General features: G+C 46.9%; 1 protein-coding gene and 1 pseudogene across 4 annotated transcripts in view; one reads left to right on the top strand and one right to left on the bottom strand.

Annotated features, from left to right (window-relative positions):
* RUNX1 (RUNX family transcription factor 1) overlaps positions 1-20,476 on the bottom strand; it is a gene marked incomplete at both ends in the record, with an annotated part of 264,148 nt that overhangs the window by 167,464 nt on the left and 76,208 nt on the right. The window lies entirely within an intron of this gene.
* On the top strand, positions 8,059-8,527 carry LOC308263732 (large ribosomal subunit protein uL23-like; annotated as a pseudogene). The gene has a single exon. The product of its transcript is annotated as a large ribosomal subunit protein uL23-like (transcript).

Genomic DNA, 20,476 nt, shown 5'->3' with positions numbered 1-20,476 from the left:
TCATCTTCTCATTTTACAGAAAAGGAAACTGAGGTCGGGTGGGTTCGATATGTCCCACGGGTCACAGCTGGCCATTCTTATTTCTGATCGCAGGCACTGTCTACGGAGCGCACTGGATGCCAGCGCTGGGCAGGTCTTCCACAACCATTGGATCGCTACCTCCCCTCCTCATTAATTAATTAATTACCTCCTCAACTGTGCGGCAGGTAGATCTTTTCATCTCCAGTGTTAGATAAGAAGCTTGGGGAGGTTACGTCATCTGTGCCGTGTGCACGAGCTGCGGGTGGCCTGGCGTGCACACACACAGTACTGGGGATTGAGCCCAGGGGTGGAGCTGTACCTCCAGGCCTATTTTATTTTTTATTTTGAAACAGGGTCTCACTGAGTTGTAGAGGGCCTTGCTAAGTTGCTGAGGCTGACCTTGGACCTGTGATCCTCCTGTCTTAGCCTCCCAAGTACTGGAGTTATAGGCATGCGCCACCTTGCTGGGCTCCCAGCAGGCTTTTTACTGTAGTCTGTGCTGAAGAGCACGTGGCCTTCCTGTCCTTCCGGCTAAGGCACAGAACCACTGCCACTGCCATGTGTATGTAGACCTGAAAGTCACACGGCACTGGCCGAAAGCCTGGGGGAACCCACAGCTCAGCTGAGGACACAGGTTTTGAGTTTGTTTTCACTTATTTATGTACTTATTTATTTTTATGTTTTTATATTTGTGGTACTGGGGATTTAACCCAGGGGCATTCTACTTTTGAGCCATCCTCCCAGCCCTGTTTTATTTTACCTTTGATTTTGAAACACAGTCTCACTAAGTTGCCGAGGCTGACCACGAACCTGCGATCCTCCTGTCTCAGCCTCCCAAGCACCGGGATTACAGGTGTGCACCACCACGCCTAGCTTAAGTTTTATTTTATTTTATTTTATCTTAAGTATATTTTAGAGCATTACCATACTGTCCAACTAAATTTCATTCAGTCCAACAAGCCATGATGCGTCTGCTTTATGCAAATTCTGTGTGGTACCCAGCGTCCATTTCCCCTTCTTCCTTAACAACGGAGTCTCAGTTGTTAAGGGGACCACAGTGTGCTTAGGTTAAAGATGCCATTTGCCATCTTTGCATGTAGCTAGGCAGTCCTGTGACCACATTGTGGATGGGACCTACACGGAAGCTATTTAAAGGGCTCTTTTATCTTTCCTCTTCCCTCTGGCTAGAATGTAGACATGATGTCTGGTGCCCTGACAGCCATCCTGGGTCACGAGGCATTCTTGTGAATAAAAGCCAAGCGTTAATGACTATGAGGATAAAAGATATAAGGAGCCTGGATCCCTGACGACAGGATGGGGCTGCCAGATCAGCCGTGGCCTATTTACATCTGGAATGACCACATGAAGTAAATAAAAGTTTATCCCGTGTAAGCCACTACTATTTTCCCCCCTTCTGATCTCTGAATGCGGCTTCTAACTGATGAAGCCCAGAAGAGCTGAGCAAAACGCACGTGCTGGTCTCGAGGAAAGAAAGATAAATCCACGGTCACGGGCGTGTGGCCGGAATGTGATTCGGTCTAATGGAAATGTAAATTCAGCGATGAAGCCTTCCAGAAAAAGGAGACATCAGTTCTGCCCAGAGGAGGGTGTCAGGACAGGCGCCTCGTCTCACCCCATGAACGGAGAAAGATAAGCAATATAGGGGCAGACTCAGCGAGGAGAAGCCTGGCAGCCCGAGGCGAAGTCTAAGGAACGGGAGCTGGTGGCAGCGAATGCCAGCTGGTGCTCTGAGATGGTTTGCCTGGGGTTTCCAGCAAAGCATCGACCACGGGGCACTTAAGGGCGTCGCTCTATGCACCAGGTCTAAGTCACACGACACGGTGGGATTTAGTATCACCGTTCGGGATACTGCCTCTTGGCATGGGCAAGTCTTTTTCTTTAAACATATCACTTAAGCGGGTTTTTTTTAAGCTATGGAAGAGCACTTCTCCTTTCTACGCTTGGCTATCATTGAGGAGAGATGGCTTTATGAGGCTCAGAGTCCTGTTTTTAGGTCTGGGTTAAAAAGCTTTTTATTTTCCCTCCCTCCCTTTCTCCCTTCCTCTCTCCCTCTTTTCTTTCCCATCCCTTCCTTCCTTCCTTCCTTCCTTTCGTTTCTTTTTTGTACCAGGGATTGGACCCAGGGGCATTCTACTTCTAAGCTACACCCCAATCCTTTTTATTTTGAAATAGGATCTTGCTAAGTTGCTGAGGCTGGCCTTGAACCTGCGATTTCCCGTCTCAGCCTCCCATGTGCTGGGATTACAGATGTGCATTCCCACACCCAGCAAAAATGTCTTTGACTAAGGAGGGACGAGACAAGGAGAATGAAATAGCATTTCCAGGCGCTCCTCCCTGGGATGCCCTGCACACTTCTGGGGTAGGAGTGCCCCATTACAGGGGCCTGCAGACGATGCACCCCAAAGGCAAGGGCAGAAGAGCAGGAAGCACACGGGGAAAATGAAGCCAGTGGGCCCTGCCCCAGTGGCTGCTGGGACCCAGGCAACTTCAGGAGCTGCCCGCGGCTCCCGGATTCCACACTCTGCAGCTCTCCAAATATCTATGGGAGCCTGAGCCTCCCCTGCTATTAGACTGGGCCCACCTGACTGGCTTGTCCTCAATGAATGTAAAGAGAAATGATCTGACCCCTTCCAGGTTGCCACCAAAAGTGCCCTGTATGGTCCTATGTCCCTCTGTCTCCACTGACTGTCGGACCTAGTATTCCAGATGGTGTCTCTGCAAGAGGCTCCCTCAAAGTGGCCTTGATTTTTTATTTATTTTATTTTATTTTTGGTGGTACTGGGGTTCTGGAAGTCCTTCTACCTCCGGGCTACACTCCCAGACCTATTTTTACATTTTTATTTGGAAACACGGTCTCCTAAGTCAGCGCGTGTGGCTGGCTTCGAACCTGCGCCATCCTCCTGTCTCTGAGCGGGGATTACAAGCGTGTGCCACCACGCCCGGCGAAGTGGCCTTGATTTTGATCTTGAGTGTCTGTGGCTGTCTGAAGACCCTGGGACTTGAGGGTTCTTGTGAGGCAGCTGTTATTCTGATTCTAACATTACTCTTTGGAAAGGCAAATCGGTATCCCTTCTTGGGAAAATAAGTGAGAGGTGGTGTTCCTAGGAGAATGGGCTCTGGAGTTGATATCATAAAGGCTTCTGTTTGATTTCTTCATCTGAGCAAGTTTCCTAGCCTTTCCTGCCCCAGATTTTTATCCATAAAATGGAAACATGGTTGTACCTCCTCCCCAGGACGGCGGTATTGAAGTTGTGGCTGCCCAGGCAACCTACGTCAGAACTACCTTCAAACTAGCTCCAAAATGCTATTAATTGCAAATCACTGATTTCCATTTAGAAGCTACCAAACTCAAATAGGTGGGGGTGGGTAAGGGCCTTGCAAGTCTGTGCTTTTAATGAGCTTCTAGATGATTCTCGTGCTTACTAGCATTCGGGAAAGCCCATTCCAAGGAGTTGAGAGGTTTACACGAAATGCTAGGTACAAAGTACTCAGCGCCCTATCTGGCCCATGACACCTGCTCAATACATGGAAGCAATTATTGATTTTTATCACTAGATAACACAACAGCATAGACTCTAATTTACTCCGAAAAATGGGGCACGTACATGAAAGGTCAAGAGGCAGATGGTTTTCCTCTCTTTAGGATTCTAACTCTGACCCTAAGGGAGGTAGGGAGGACAGACACAGCGGATGTAACCCGATTTGACTCAAATAGAAGATGGGGGTGAATTGCTACGGTGATGCGTGGTATATTCTGCAACAGAATTACTTGAAAACAAGCGAAAGAGAAGGTCACTCTCCCTTCTACCAGCAAAAATCCCTCAAGACTCCCAGCCTTTGGGAAGGTGAATTTTTAAGCACTGATGGAAAAGCGTTAATGAGCATATAAAAATGTGGTTGGATGGTCACCACTGTGCCTGGAGCTCTGTTGAAAAATTATTGACAGCTATATTGCTTATTCCTGTAGTGGTTAGGAAATGAAATGCCCCTCTCTAATCAAGTAATTGCATTAAGGAGCTACTGGGAACATTTGGTTGCTTTTCCAGAACAGGCGAGAAGTCAACTGTGTTTCAACCAGGTGAACTGTCAAGAGGAGTTTGGCTCAAATTTCTTTTAGTTCAACTAACATATTTCTTCTTCTTCTTCCATATGCAAGCAAAAGTATAAAAATAAAGTCAACAAATAGTCAAAATGAAACAGGACATGTGTCATAAATTCTGCCTGTTTCCTTAGTGAAATTTAGCAAAGTATGCATTTTGTAAAAATTTTCTCTCCTTTGTTTTTGAGGGAGAGAGGGGTGGGATGTAGGTTTGCGCACAGTGTTAAGCCTGAAAATATACAGTAACAAGCTGCTTTGAGCAGGAAGCCCAGAGACCCAGGCAGGCGGCCCCGCACGCGGCCCAGCGCGGTTGATCCTCCCTTGACGTGAAGACACGTTGCACATTCTGCTCTGGCCCAAGCGGAGAGAGACATTTTCTAGTATTGCTAGCATTTTCACAAATAATAATAACAATAATAATGATACCAAGTCAAGAAACTCTTCTCATTTGAAATAAAAACTGAGAAGAAGAATATCAGTAGACAGAAAAAGGGTCAGGTTGTCGTTGAACTACCTAGCCTCTTGGTTCTTCCAAGGCCACTTCGATGTCTGCACATCCATAAGATACAGCCGCTGAGAGAAAACCCAGTTGCTGGGCTACAACTCTTGGCCTGTCTTCTCTGTCACCAAATTGCCCAGAGCTTGAAATGTATGTGCTCTTGAGCCAGAATAGACAACTACTTCACTCAGGGGCCGGGGTTCCAAGCCGGGGACTCTGGGCTAAGTGGATTTGAGTCCCTAGAACTTTCCACCCCATTCTCCCATAACTTCACTCTTTCTCCTCTTCTTTCTCTGACTATCTCCCATCTACAGGGTAATTAATACGTGGGGGCGTATTGCCACATCGTATATCTCGATCCTCAAAGCTTACAAAATGGTTTCAATTTGGGAGGTGAACTGGCTCATTTTCCTCATCCTTCACTTGGCCCACCAGAATTGCTGTGAAGAATGAACTTAAAAAATAAACTAACGATTTCCATGTGGAGGACCAGGGGTTCCAGGGCACTGAGTGTACCACACGGCAGGCCCCCATCTTGTTCTCATTTGAAGAACGGTGTTTTTCACAAGGAGCCCATCTGATACCAGGGGAAGGTGACACTAGAAATACGCCTCCCAGCCTGTGAGCGTGGCGGTGTGATGCTCGCCCCGACCCGAAGCCCCGCTCTCTCCTCAGTCCCTCACGGCCTCCTGGGCCATGCTACAGAAAAGAGCTGACAGGGCCGTGGCGGGTGTTACGAGTGTTGGCTAGCATTTGCCGATCCTTTGAAGATAAAAGGCATTATGGGACACCAAATACAATAATTATCAATTGTAAAACCTCACCCGGTTCCCTGGAATGTTAAGGACAAATGGGCAGGACACAGAAGAATTTGGGACAGGAAGGAAGGCCACTTTATCCAGATGTGAAGAACTCAACACAGTGTCCCCTCCCAGGGACAAGCCAGTGGCTCACGGTGGTTGGAAAGTCAGTGTCTTCTGGAGCATGAAGGGAGAAGTTTGAAAAGAGATGGCCTTAGAGTCCCATCTTCTTAATTTTTACATTTACTATATTATCATCATCATCATCATCATCATCATCATCATTAATGTCATTATTGGTACTGAGGATGGAGTCCAGGGCCCTTCTGCCTTTGAGCTACAACCCTAGCCCTTTTTAATGTTTTTTTTTAATTTTTTTTGCAGTACTGGGGATGGGACCCAGGGACATTCTACCTCTGAGCTACATCCCCAGCCCTATTTTTTATTTTTTATTTGGAAACAGGGTCTCACTGAGTTGCAAAGGGCCTCACTAAGTAGCTGAGGCTGTCTGCTAACCATGATCCTCCTGTTGAATGCGGGGATGACAAGTGTGCATCACCACGCCCTGCTCCCTTTTTAGATTTTAATTTTGAAACAAGGTCTTTCTAAGTGGCAGAGGCTGGCCTTCAACCTGAGATTGTCCTGTCTCAGCCTCCCAAGCACTGGTATTCTAGGTGTGGACCACTGGACTTGGCAAGAAACCTCTTCTTGGCACCCAGGAATTCTGAGTAGAGCGTGTCTATTAGTGCTTTCTTTTTGAGAGGAATAAGGCCAAAGCATGGCACCACTGGGGGGCATGAAGGAAACATCCCCACTTGGAGTTCGACCTGGGCTTTCCCCTCACCTTTCTCTGTTATCTGAGGGTAACCGGGTGATAAACTGAAGGCCTTTGGGCCACTTACATACTGTAGTCACACATCTTGAGAGCATTCACATGTCACAGCTATTGAACTCTTGCATGGATCCTGGAAGGAGGCACCCCTCCTCTGGTCACCGATGGTGTTTACACACTCAACTTCTCTTGTCTTGAACGTCTTTAAACTGTCCTGGGTCATCTGAGGTCACTGAGTTGCTGGTATGTCTGACTACTGGCGCAAGTAGCCATGTAGTGTAGGCCATAGATTCCATGGCTTCATCTGAGGGGCTCTGGGCACGATGCCCGTGCTGATGGTCAGCCCTTTCCTGCGGGCACCCATGTGCGTTCATCCTGTGCTTGTTGGTCAGCACAAGCCACCTATAAAATGCACCTTTGCAAAGGATGGTGGTAAGACACAAACTTCTCTAAACACATCTCCTTCTAAAGGCAGACCAGAATTTGGGGGCCCCCATAGGACTTTCGGAGTGTTCTTCCCTATTAGATATGTGTTTCTCTAACAGGCTGGTGTGTGCGCATCACAGAGGGGCACTGACATAGTGCCTTTATTAAGGAATGGTCACCATAAACTCCAGGTCTGAAATCTGCCAGCCACCAGCTCTGTGAGTGTGGATGAGCCCCTGGCCTCCTGGAACTTGGTGCTAACATCTATAAAATGAAGTCCAGCTAGAAAAATAACTTTAAATTCCATCTACTCTTAAGACACAATGTCTTTTGAGCTAGGTGTAGAATGCTTTTGTCAGATACACGGGAAAATGAATTGTATGCCTTGCCTTGAAGAAAGTACTGGCTTTGTGTCCGCAGCAAAGATACTTCACCTCCCTGTACCAAAGTGTCCTTGGTCTCAAATAGTGACTACGGTTTAACTATTACTATTTGTAAAGCACCTAGGATGGTACATGACATGGAAAACATGGATGTTTATTTGTTTATTTTTGCGGTACTGGGGATGGAACCCAAGGACATTCTACCTTCGAGCTACATATCCAACCCTATTTTCTTTTTATTCTTTATTTTGAAACAGGTCTCACTAAGTTTCAGAAGGCCTCACTAAGTTGCTGAGGTTGACCATGAACCTGAGATCCTCCTGTCTCAGCCTCCCAAGTATGGGATTACAAGCATGTCCCAATACACCCGGCTGGATATTTATTAATAAATATAAATAGAATAAACTATGGATTCCTTAGGCAGTTAGAGAGTCAAAGGACCATACATGAGCCACAGATACACCAAAAATGTTGGGTTATATAGGGGCAAAGAAAATGCGGCCCAACAATAGGGAACAGGCTTTATTTTGGAATGAAACCTGGGAGAAGGCAGCTTACTGGGGGATGGAGCCCATGAGAGTCAGAAATCCCACCTCCTTACAGGCTAGGGGCTTTTTATGGGCCAGGGGAGGCAAGGGGCACAGGAGCAGACATGTAAGCTGCTGGTGGGTAAGGGCAGGGCCACGGTGAGGGGGTGTTTCTCTGTGTTCCTTTGTTCTCAGTCCTCCTCCAGCATGACCTCATAGCCAGACCCCACAGTGACCACAAAAAGTAAGACCAGAAGATAAAAAGACCTTCCTGATGTGCTAAGAAAAAAAAAAAAAAGACAGGTGTGGCACATGACTGTAATCTCAGTACTTGGGAGGCTAAAACAGGAGGACTGCAGGTTTAAGGCCAGCCCCAGCAACTTAGCAAGGCTCTCAGCAACCTAGTGAGACCATGTTTCAAAACAAAAAATAGAAAGGGCTAGGACCCTTTTTAACAAGATGGCGTCAAGGGCGAAGAAGGAAGCTCCTGCCCCTTCCAAAGCTGAAGCCAAGGCTAAGGCTTTGAAGGCCAAGAAGGTAGTGTTGAAAGGTGTCCATAGCCACAAAAAGAAGATCCGCACATCACCAACCTTCCGGTGGCCCAAGACACCGCGGCTCTGGAGGCAATACCCCCGGAAGAGCGCCCCCAGGAGAAACAAGCTTGACCACTGTGCCATCATCAAGTTCCCCCGACCACTGAGCCAGCCATGAAGAAGAGAGAAGACAACAACACACTTGTGCTCATTGTGAATGTTAAGGCCAACAAGCACCAGACAGAACAGGCTGTGAAGACGCTCTATGACATTGACGTCGCCAAGGTCAACGCCCTGATCAGGCGGATGGAGTGAAGAAGGCGTATGTTCCACTGGCTCCTGGTTATGATGCTTTGAGTGTTGCCAACAAAATCAGAATCATCTAAACAGAGTCCAGCCGGCTAATTCAAAATGTATGCTTTTCCACCATGTGTATGCTTCTTGTCTTTGTCAGTTTTTGTTTGGGCTGTGGGAAAGCTATATACCAAGGAAATAAATGGAGTTTGTGCAAGAAAAAAAAAGGGACCAGAGGTAGGAAGGAAGGAAGGAGAGAAAGAAAGAAAGAAAGAAAGAAAGAAGGAAAGAAAGAAAAAGGAAGAAGGCAGGAAGAAAGGAAAGAAAGAAAAAGAAAGTTTAGAAGCTGTTGCGATGGAGTTGAAGTATCTAGGTTTAAAAGAGTGGGAGAGTTAATTTCCTTAGCAACATGAGAGCCAGAGGGAGACAGCTCAGCCTAGAGTAGGAGGCAGAAGTAGATACTCGTGGAGTGCTTGAGTGGTGGCCGGGGCCAGGCTGGAGATGATGCTGGGTCCTCCTGGCAAGGCTGTCCGTACTAGGAGCCCATTGATCCTGAGCAAGAGCGTCTGTGACCAGGGAGCGAATGAGCACGTCGAGTGGGCAGCCTGGGGCAAGTGCAAATGGGCTCACCTGCATCCTAGGTCACACGAACAAGCAGATGAGGGCCAGGGATGCGGAGCCGAGCTGGCAGGTGAGGTTAAGGGCAGAGGGATCCAGTGGAAAATCTGGTTCATAAGGTCAACATACGCAAGGAGACCAGAAAGCGTGGGATTGTAGAGCAAAACAGACAGGAAATGGGCCTGAAGCCCAGGCCAAGACAGAAGAGCGGGACTCAGTAAACAAGCAGGCAGCCAGTCACAGATCAGAAGCACCAGGCAAGAGAGAGAAGCTCTGGGCAAAATCTGGGTATCTCCAGGACAGAGCTGTTTTGTGTGGCAGAGATAAAACCATGTCTGCACCAAATCGATTACCTGTTTATCCCAAGCCTGTGACTAGAGGTCAAGTCCTTTATAATAGGTACAAGTTAGCTTGTGATCAAGTCTGGCCAATGGGATGTGAACAGAAATAGGGACATCACACCAGCCTGGTCCCCAAGGCTCCCTTGCACACCCCCCATCATTTTTTCTCCCCTGCCACTTGGGTGTGGACCAGCATGGTGACCTTGGAAAGTGGCAGAGCCATAGATGGAAGGTCACGAATCTGATGAGCAAGACCACTTTTGGATTGCGGTGGACCATCAGGTTTGTGGGTTTCTTTGGTATGCAAGCATGAGCTGCCAAGACTCAAGATACTATAATAAGGAAGAAGGGATACTGGGTGCATTATGGATAACAGGGCCTATCCATGTCTTACGATGAGTAACGACGGGCAGGTGGGGGGCTGTGTGCTGCAAGCTCTCTGTAAAGGTGTCCTTCTATTCAGAAACCATACCATGAGCTAACTCCTTTGTGGGATTAGCAGACAGTTGTGAAGATAAAGCTCTCTTGGTGCCTTAAGTGGGCTGGTAGCTTTACAAGGGCCCTCATTAGTAATCAGATTTCAACAAAACCCAATATATTTCCAGAAGAAAAGGATATTCATATGTTTTCTAAATGTTTTGACTCAGCACTTGAGAGAGTGATACATTATGCTTTCTGAAGGAAGGTCTGGGATAACAATGCACCATAAACTTTGAGGTTGAGTGATTCTGATACACTGACCTTTCCCTTCTAGAGAATTTGAGAACTACCTCTCCTTAATGACTGTGTTAGCAGGACAGAGGCAGGCCACTTTACTACAAAGGCTGGCAACTCCTGATAACGCTGTCACAAAGCCAGCCTGCAATGCCAGTTCCTACAGTGAGCAGTGTTGTAAGTCACCACTCCTGGACAATGTCCTTTCCCAAATAAGTGTTCCGTGAGAAATGAGGGGACCAGGCGTCCTTGGGGTTGAAGGCTTAGCTCTTTCCTTAGCGAGTGAGGTTTCTGAGCCGTGTGTTTCCCCGCCTTCGCTTTTCCACACGTCGAAGTTCTCATCCATTTTAATGAAAGTTCTATTTATGTGTCTTTAACTTTATAGATTTTTTGATGTCTGAGAAGTTCATTGCACTTTTCGCTTCCACGAAACATTTTAAAACACTGAGAAAGAAGAAGAGGCTGTGTTTTGCCAAAGGCAAGAGACCGGGAGCCCTTTGCGACTTAAGAGTTTGCTTAGAACTTGAAACAGGATGTTGTGTTTGTCTGAAAGAAAATGTCTTTCTCTGCTTTTAATTCTCCTGTTAACTCTTCCCTTTTGATGGGATTTGAGAGAGATCATATCACCAGGCAGCCAGCAAGGGAATGACTTGGAGATGTCTGCAACCTCCAGGCAGTTCCCCCCTTGCATACCTTCACCTCATGAACACACCCCACATTGCTTAGTGCTATTTGTAGCTTTCCTTCTTCGCCCCCTTGACCTGGCATTTTGGGGGCTATGCTTGTGTTTGAAAAAATCTAGCCAAAGAATCTTGGCCATATGGTCCAATTCCAGGCCTATGTGCTGTGCAACATTCTACTTCCATGCATTCCTGTTTTTCTTAAGTACTGGGGATGGAACCCAGGGGCATTCTACCTCTGAGTACGCCCCCAGCCCTATATTTTATTCTTTATTTTGAAACAGGGTCTCACTAAGTAGCTGAGGCTGTCCACGAACCGCGATCCTCCTGCCTCAAGTCTTTCTAGTGCTGGGATTACAAGCGTGCGCCACCATGCCCAGCGTACTTCTAGACATTCTTGACACAACCGTTTTGCAGAGTGACTATAACAAGCTGGCAAGCGTAGTCCTCCTGAAGCCACGGAACACACTGGGCTACAGTTATCACCCCCCTGTTGGTGGCTGCCACCCTCCTGACCATTCTGGAGAGAATTTGAATATGGGTTCTTGTACTTTCCCAGTCAAAATACATGCCGGCCCTATTGTCCCCTAAGAGAACCCAGAGCGAGCAAAGAGAAGGAACAGAACAGTTGTACTCAAGGAAAGAGCTTTGTTCTCTGTATGGCATGAAAGCTCCAACACTGACCAGTGGCAGAGGAAGACCTCAGTTACAGAACCTTCTGTGTCTACAGGCTGGCCCACAGTCTTCTCCGTGATGCAGCCTTGACTTAATGGCTTTTGCTTTTCTGCAGCACAGAGGAACACCCAAATAAACACCAAGGGTGTGGAAGAGCCCACTCCGTGGTTTTTAGGCACCAATCCTGGCTTCCCTGGGCTCCAAGCCACTGCCCCGTGTTCATGGCCAACTGGGACACAAGAAAGATGATACCCTTTCCCACTCTCCAGGGAAGGACCGTGCTGGCCTCTGAAATCTCCAGCAGCAGGAGACTTTGTGAAAGCCTAGGGAAGGGTCGGAAAGCCCAGAATGGAGCAAGGTCCCACCCCAGCTCGGCCACCACCATGTCCAGTGTTGGGCTTCCCTGGCTTTGATGACCAAGTTGGACACTACACTCAGAGAGTCTCCGAGGCACAAAACCCATCCTTCCATTTGCCAAAGTGCTCGCTCGGCCTATGGGCCGTGGGAGGAGTTGAGGAAGCGGTCTGAAATGAGAGCAATGTCAACCTGGGTAGGCTTCGATTTCCCCGTCTAGGCTGCCCCTGAGAAGCATGAGAACAGGGCAGAGCTGAACACCCTTTCCACAGTGAATCAGCGTGCCGTTATTCAGTATGGCTGCTTCTGTCCAATGAGAACCCAGGAGACATGGGGTCACACAGCTGATGCAGAGAGCAGATTCCACAAGAAAGAAAGGTCTGGAGGGGCCACAGATTTGCCTGTTGGACATGGGGACACTGAGCCTGGTACTCTTGAGTGCTGCTCCCAGCCTCAAGAGTATCAGGACCAGCTCTCCTTAATTTCAGTTCAGGAAAGCTTATTTGCATGACTGAAAGGCTGGGCTGCAAATTATCTCGTCACTCTTTCTTTCCAGGAACTGTCCTCCTCTCACAGAGCTGGCCAGAGAGCGGACATGACAGCCCACTGCAATCTGGTCTGGCACAGCTGGAAGGCATGTGCTGACCACTGTGGGGAAGAGAAGAGCCCACAACTCAGCCAGGTGACGCCGACTGTGACTCCAACGGCGACACGCCGGAAGCCTTCTTCCTCTAGAAGTTAGAAGTAACGCTAATGTCACGAGACTGGGTGTTGTATGACACAGAAGGACGTGCTTGATTGACCTAGGATTACAGACACCTTCTGTAAGGTGCATGTCCCTCAGAGAAAGTGCTGAGCAAGCAGAAGGCTGAGGTAAGGGGAAGTGATGAATTCTCCCTGAGGTATTGGTGTTTTAGAAATGAGTAAAGATGAAGGGATAGGAGGAGCCCTGTGCAAAAGAAGAGGGACTTTTGGCTTCTGAGCCAGCATCTGCCACAAACCTACTTTGTGAGCAGGTGAGCTCTGTCCCTCTCTGGGTCTCGGCCTCCTGATCTATGTATTAAATGCCAACTGTCCAAGAGTCTTGTTCTGAGGGCATGGCAGCTGGACAGAAAGCTCCACCCCTGTAGGACTGTCAGGCACAGGCCAACACACACAGGCTCACATGCATGCATGTATATACTGGTACACATGCCACATGTACACACATGTGCATATTCACACAGCGGCCTCTCACACCTGCATAAAACACAGACATGGATACGCACATGCGTATGCATTCACACACACACTCACACTTCCATGCACATGCAATACCCGCATGTGTGGTGTGACACGCACACATGCCAAGTGTCTCACACACATTCTCTCTCCCGTGTACACAGACACATAAACACACAGAGATCTCACATCTAATATTCCACGCTTCACTTCCAAATTTTCAGAAAGCCATAACAGACCAGTCAGGAAATGAAAATTAAAATCATCTGGAGTCAAGTTTTTGTGTGATCCTGACGATCTCACAGCCTCTGGTTTGGTCCCTTTTTCCAGTGGGTAGAGCCAGACATTTCATTTCTACCTAGCCACTTTTTCTGGAGGAAAGAAAACATCAAGAAAAAGGAACTGAAGGAATGTCATTTATAACAAAAGAAAAAAAGGGGAGGGGGAAGCTCTTTTACTCTCGTCCACAGCAAAAATAAATTAACAAGATATAAAAGGATGTTTGGTGTGCTTGCTCTTTCGGAATATTTGTATAAAGAACTGCATGTCCTTGTTTACTTTCTGTGGAGTCCCATTTCCTCCCTAGAATTCCTCGTGGTCATACTCACCAGATATGGGGCTCTTCAGATGAAACTTGCAGATACAGAGAGCATATGCACGCATGCACTCCGGCGGGGAATCCATGGGGGGCGTTTCTGAATCAGGGGCATTTCCGGATTAGCATCTGCCCTTGGCTCATCACCACTGCCTGATCCGGCCCAGGGCGCGGGGAGAAGCCGAGGAGGGCATTGCTGGGGGCCTGCCAGCGCTGGTTCACAGCTGGGGAAGGCCATGTGCACAGCACACGTCCCCAGCCTTGCACGCTAGGGCAGGGATGCGAGGGGTGCTGGGGCCCAATGGCTCCCAAAGAGAGCAGTCACCACTCTCCTGTCCAGGAGACAAAGGCAAGGCTTGACAAAGTGCGGTCCCTTCTTGTTTGATTTCATCTGTACAGGTCTGTGGGTTAAAAAAAACCCTGTTTGGTAGATTTAGGAAACTGTAGCTTAGGGGGATTAAATTGTCCAAGATTGCAGGCTAAGAGAGTGTAGTGAGGGAACTTGGATATACCCTGTCCAATTGTAGCTCTGTTATCGTTGTATCATGAATAACAAAGAATATTAAACATAATAAATAATGAGGTAACATTTTAAGTGTTTTATCAAGAGCCCGGTATCATTTTAAGTGCATCGTAAGTGTGGATCGGCTTACTCATTCCTAACAGTCCTATGAGGTGGTCCTTTTATGATCCCAAATTAGCAGGTGTGGAAATAAAGCCCCAGAGAATTAAGCAACCTGCATAAAGCCACGTGACCAAGGAAAGGAGGGAGATGCTTTGGTCCAACTGGCCTGCTGTCCAGAGGAAGGCTTGGCTCCCCGCAAATTCCAACAGACTTCAAAGCATGTGCTATGCCCTATCACCTGAGTGGGGCTTCATCCACCCATCAACCAGGACTCGCTTTCTCCCCGAGGAGTCAATAATTGATCCAGTTAAGAGTTTGCTGAAAGCTGCGTGGGGTGGTGCATGCCTGTAATCCCAGTACTTGGATTGTAGGTATGAGGATAGCCTCAGAAACTTAGCTAGGCCCTCAGCAACTTAGTGAGGCCCTGCTTCAAACCAAAAAAGAAAAGGTCTGGAGGTGTATTTTGGAGATAGAATACCCCTGAGTTCCATCCCCAGTACAAAACAAAACAAAACGAGTTTGCTACAAATAGAAATTCATGCCAGCGGTCGTCCTCTTTATTTTTGGTATATTTTCCATATAAGAATTGTAGTAATGTCATTTCTATATTAATTTCTACACAACTTTTTTAAAAGTTTGACTTCTCATGGTGATGAAGGAAGCTACAATTGCCATAATCTCGTTCCTAACTAGTATGTGCCACGTGAGGGGAGGGTGGAGGGGGCGGAGCCTAGCGTAAAGCCACATTAAAAATAAAATCATTCAGACAGGTACCCCATTTCTTTGGAAACTGTGAAAACACCTTAGGGATGCATGAAAACAAACTCAGAAACCTGTTTTTAAAAACAGTGCTACTTGGGAGGCTGAGAAAGGAGGATTGGAGGTTTGTGGGCAGCCTCTGCTACTCAGTGAGGCCCTTTGCAACTTACTGAGAACCTGTTTTAAAATAAAGGATAAAAAAATAGGACTGGGGGAGTAGCTTGGAGGGAGACTGCCCCTGGGTACAATCCCTAATACCTCAAAAAACTAACAAACAAACAAAAAAGCCAAACAACAAAATCCCCAACAACAAAAACAGTGCTTTGCTTTCCCCTTGAGCCTCGATTGGCCTCAAAGTACAATTGTCGGGCCCCTGTCACCAGGCCACCTCATGAGCACGCACCTACCCTAACCATATCAGCATTTGTGAAATTGCTCAACTCTGTCCCCAGTCTCCTGAATACAGGGACCTGAGTCAGTGGGCACAAGGCCCCCCGGAGTCATTTCTGGGATTGCGTTGAAAAGGTCTAAGTGTTTTAAAGACAAAAGGATCTTCCAGCCCCAGGGTGGTGAGAAGTGGGAAGACAAGGGCAGGGAGGATTCCATGGTGATTAGAGCCACTAATTGATCCCCATGCTGGGGGCCTCTGAGACCTCAGCATGGTCAGAACTACTGGACAGAAAGGCTGGGCCCAGGCAGCCAGCAAACCACTGTGCCCTCCACTAGGGACAAGGTCATTTGTTTCCAAGCAGCTTCCACCCAAGACCGTGGCATGGCACAGTGTGGCATAATCACCTACTTCAAAAGGGACATTTTTTTTTTTTTTTTTTTGGTGGTACTGGGGTTCCTGGAAACCCTTCTGCCTCCAGGCTATACTCCCAGACCTATTTTTATACTTTTTTATTTATTTTTTATTTATTATTTTACTTATTTATTTATTTTTATTTATTTTATTAAAATAAAATTTACTTTATTATTTATTTATTATTTTATATTTTTATATTTATTTTTTATTTATTTTTTATTTAAACAGGGTCTTGAACCTGCGTGGTCCTCCTGTCTCTGCCTCCCAAGCACACGTGCCACCATACCTGGCTTTTTTATTCTTTATTTTGAAACTGGGTCTCACTGAGTTGCAGAGGGCCTCACTAAGCAGCGGAGGCTGTCATAGAACTGCGATCCTCCAGTCTCAGCCTCCCGATTGCTGGGATTAGAAGCGTGCGTCACCACACGTGGCTAAAGGGACATCTTTCTATGTCAGAACAGCACCAGTTCTGAGGCCTCTTGAATGCAGGTGCTCAGGGGAGACAGGAAGACACACAGCAGTGCCTTCCTGCCCCCTTCCTCCCCTTCGCAGCATCCTGAAGTCCACGAGAACCCCGGATGGACATTTCCAGGCTCTTTCCAGGCCTGTGTCTAGAATTTAGCTTTCTGCGGCCTTCCCTGGGGTCAGAACGTCCCTCAGCTGGAGTCTGCATCTGCTTCTCTAGGATGGGAAAAGTTCAGCCCACAGCCCTGCGGGGCTCTGGTGTGTCCCTCCAAAGCCACACATTCCCTAGCGGTTTTCCTAGACCTACAGGGAGAGCATCAGGGGATGGTCTGAGGGGATGCTGGGAGGGATAAGAAATTAGGGTCCCAGTTAGAAGAATTCTTGGCTATATGGGAGGCCAACTGCGGGCCAGGACCCTCCGTAAGCAGTGACTTGGGTGCCTTTAGTGGAGAGGCCGACATGGAAGGATGTGGCTTCGCTACCATTGGTAAGACTTGCAGTCCGCATCCTCACAGAAACGCCCATGTTCACCTCGCCAGCCCCGCCGGGGCCCTCCTGGTTCCTCTTTTCAATTTGAGACAAAGACTGTCTAGAACAGTCTTTTATCCCGGGCCCAGCTGGCAGAGTTGGTAAGGGGGTGCAGATGAGGAGAAAGCCTCAGTGTACCTTGCTTCCGGGCACTTCCTCTCCAAACCCCAGGAGCTGCTGGAACATTCAACACATCTGGGCAGTGTCCGGGAAGTATCTACCACAGTGGGCAAATGGTTTGACCTGTGGGAACCTCAGGGACACACCCGCGGGCAAGCAAATGCCCTTGGTGACTTGACAAAGTGACTCTGCCACACAGCTTGGTCATTTCTGAACTCTGTGCTCTCCTTAGCAAGGGCCAGACTCATCTATTTTGAGAAGCTGTATTGGAGTTTCTATCCAGCTAAGACAGTTCCGTAACCACACGGGCAATTCTGCAACAGGTCTTAGAGTGGTGAAACCAGAACACAAAGTTCTCCCCGTTTAGAAACAGTCGAGCGGGGAGGCCGAAGTCAGGCTTTTTATATTACCGGCTCCTTCTGAGCAAGGAAGTTAAGTGTTCATTTATCTCTGGCGCCCTTTGAAGTCCCAGCCCCTGTCTGCTTAATGGCCCAAACTAGAACGACTAGGATGAATTCCTCTTACAACTAAACAAATTCAAGCCCGAAAAGACAATGATACTCTGACAAGTAAACCCACCCTCTTGCGAACGGTGCAAAAATCCGCTGCGCTTCTAGCGGGGAGGTGACAGGGGAGCCCCTCTGACAGGCTTTCCAGCCACTAGCACATCTCTCCTCCTAACCTGGGCGACCCTGTGTCCTGTAGGGGCTGAGAAAAAAAAAAAAAAAAAAGGGAGATAGAAATAAGGGAGAGAGCAAGCAAGAAAGAAAAGATGAAAACACTGGAGAAATAGCAGGAGAAAATGAAAAGAACGTTACTGCTCAATTTCTTCTCCTGCCTGAGCCAATTATCAGATTTTGCATTTAAGTTTAAGACAGAAGATCAAACAGCAAGAGGCACTTTGTACTTCTGCCAGGAGACCATATGATATCTCTCAGTGACTCTCCTGCATGCCAGGAATACGGAACCGTGCCTCTCAGCCGGGCCTGCATATGGTGCAATGTTTAAAAAAAAAAAAGAAAAAGAAAAAGAGCAACATTCGCAAGCGACTGCGCCCGCGGATCGCGTCCAGGATTTATGGCGCTTTATCAGTTCAAGAAAAGGCAAGGCACGATCTAATTTTAACTTTCCACAAATAAGTCAAAAGCAGAATGAGGGCTGAAAGAAGGACCGGGCCTTGTGTCACGCTTACTTTGCAAAATCGACCATCTTGAGGGTGGTTTTTATGTGATACAGAACTTTTTACAAGGTATGCATCAGATCTGTTCTGGGCTGTTTGCCTTTTCTGGCAGCGTCCTGTGTGCGCTCCAGCGGCAGGGAGGGACCCAGGCCCAGCCCTCACTTCTTCCCTTTCAGGGTATGGCTGGCCTCTCCAGAAAACAACTTGATGTACACGTTGACGCGCTGAAAGAGTTTTTGTTGGCGACAGGATTTACTGGGGCCTTGTGCCTTCAACAAGGCTTCATGCAGCTAAATGAGATAGAAAATGTGAGAGGTCCCGTCCCAGAATCCTGAAACTGGGATTGTGAGAAGGGACCTGCTTTTGCGTCAAGGCTGGGAGTTGGCTAGGAGAGGGGGGCGAAGGATGCTCTGCTCCTCCTGATAACGAGTTTGGGAAGCATGGCGGATTCTCTGTGAATGGCTGCAGAATTAGGTTGGGAGTAGCGGCACTCATTTTTCCAAATGGAATCATCTTGGATTCTTCTGAGATTTTACAAATTCAATCGTTCTTATGAGGACACAGATGTGGCAGAACGTGGAAATTCCTGTTTTGTTCTGTTACTGGATGGCTGGGAATTTTAAGATGGGACCTTTTCTTTGGAATACTGGGGGTTGAACACAGGGGCATTCTACCTCCCAGCTATTCCCCCAGCCCTATTTTATTTTGAAACAAGGCCTTGCTAAGTTGCTGAAGGTTTCACTACATTGCTGAGTCTGGCCTTAAACCTGCTATCCTCCTGTGTCTCAGCCTCCCAAGTCCAAGGATGACAGTTGTGGTCCTCTTGCAATTTCCCTGTGTTCAAATCATTTCAAAATGAAAAAAAAGGAAAAATCCCAAGAGTTAGGTGATTGGGAATTTTAGTATTGGCCCTGCTATTTACAAATGTTTGTAAACTACGGAATTTCCATATATTAGCACATTCGACCACCCCATTTTATAATGTAATGTAAATAGCATATATTTATTCCAACTGTACACAGGAGGAGACTGAAGCCCAAAGAGAAGACTGTGTTCAGAACTTCTGTGCATATCTACAGTTTGAACTGGCTCATGAATGTAGTGCTAAGCTCCTAGGAGAAATATGATGTCAGTTCAGTTCTCTTCACCAAAGAAAATTCTTTGAGAACACATAGCTGCTGCTAACCGAGATGCTGACCTTAAAAGATACATCATATCCCACAAATTTGTTATCTTCTCTTAACTAACTTCTGGATAATAAACAAATAAGGGGAACCCAGGTAAAGGCTAAGCATTTGGATCTTCCTTTATTAATTTTAACACTTGTAATCATTATAGTTAAAACATAATTCTTTTACTTTCTTTTAAAAAAATATGTTATTATATTTATCACTTTTATCATTCTCATCCATCCATCCACCCACCCATCAGTCCATCTGTTCATCCATCCACACAACAACTTATCCAGCCATCCTTCCATGACCCAGTATGTAGAATGTACTGTGGACAAGGTCTTTGTCGAAGGGAAGGTGCGAATCTTGGCTTCACTGAGTCGAAGGAGGAGATACAGGCTTGACTGTCCCTGCAGGTGGAGTGCAGGTCAACAAGAGAGCACTAGACATGGAGGGAAACACCAGCAGTTCAGAGGAGGGAGAAATGCTTCTGCTCTGGGGCCCACGATTGCAACAATCAAACCTCAAGCACCACATATTTTACAGAACAAGCCTAACAGCATGTTGTGTGGTTCACCAGCTCTTTAGGAAGGATTAATGTGGCTGCCCAGATGGAGCAGTGCACTCCACTGATGTCTCCCCTGGAAGAACCATCTCGGTGACACTTTTAATGACCCTTGCAAGGTTGGAACTGATTACTTAAGACCACAATTTTCTAAATATCGTTTAGAACACTTTCTCCTAAACACATTAACAGGCCAACATTTAACTTCATGTGGCATTTTTAATATTTTCCTACCTAGATCTTTCTGTAATTTATTTATATGGCACTTAAATAAGTTCATTTTCACTAGAAAATAATTTCACTGTCCACTATCCTAACTCTCAAAAGATTTATAAAACACTGAACCCCAAATCCCAACAAATTGGGACTCCTGGTGGCCTGCCTGGAATTAAAATTTTTCATTTAGAAAAAATTTTTATTGATTTCTGCCTCCATATTGCTATTCTACAGGAAAATATCTACCAGTTCCACAGTAATTAAATAAATAGAAGTTTTTACTAGGCTCTGCACCAAAGGACCTTTGGAAGGGAAATTGATTATATCTGCTGGTTCCATTCGTCCTCTTGTTCATTCTGTACCTATAGAAGTTTGCAATTTATTTTGGTCTAACAGCAAACAAATGAA

The sequence above is a fragment of the Muscardinus avellanarius genome, assembly GCF_963383645.1.
Source record: "Muscardinus avellanarius genome assembly, chromosome: 5".
NCBI lineage: Eukaryota > Metazoa > Chordata > Mammalia > Rodentia > Gliridae > Muscardinus > Muscardinus avellanarius.
The sequence above is the reverse complement of the archived record's forward strand: the minus strand, read 5'-3'. Positions and strand labels throughout refer to the sequence as shown.